The sequence below is a fragment of the Limulus polyphemus genome, unplaced genomic scaffold, assembly GCF_000517525.1.
Source record: "Limulus polyphemus unplaced genomic scaffold, Limulus_polyphemus-2.1.2 Scaffold8299, whole genome shotgun sequence".
In the NCBI taxonomy this organism is placed as follows: Eukaryota; Metazoa; Arthropoda; class Merostomata; order Xiphosura; family Limulidae; genus Limulus; species Limulus polyphemus.
In genome coordinates, this window is record NW_013673909.1 from 20090 (window position 1) to 20632 (window position 543).

Sequence of the window (543 nt, forward strand, 5' to 3'; positions counted from 1 at the left end):
ACTTATTGGTGGTATTTTTATTACACTGGCTCCTCAGATGTCCTTGCTCCCCACAGTTCCAACAGCTTTTCTGGGTAGCAGCCTTTCCTGCTGTATCATCTCCCCTGTGCTGAAGTTTCCATCATTGGGCTCTCTTGTGCCCAGGTTTGTTACAATGCCAGCAAAGTCCCTCAAACTTCTCTGAAAGCTGACCTTTTCTGGCCTTGAATCCAGATGATTGTACCAACCTTGGTACTTCTGTGCTGGACTTAACGTAGGATTCAAAGTCAAGAGCTCTGGCCATTGCATCCTGCATGGTAGAGGGGTGTGCTTGCTTCACTTGTATCTTAAGTTGTGGACTGTCCAAGGCATCTACAAGAATAGAGGGCGCGTAGAAATGACTAGAGTTGCCACTAGCAGACATGATCCTTCTAGAATATCATGACGCTAGTAACACGTCATGATATTCTAGAAAGATCATGTCCGTTCGTGACGCCTCGAGTGTTCTCTAGACGCCCTCTATTCCTGTATATAAGTGCACCAGATAAAGCGAGACAATTAATC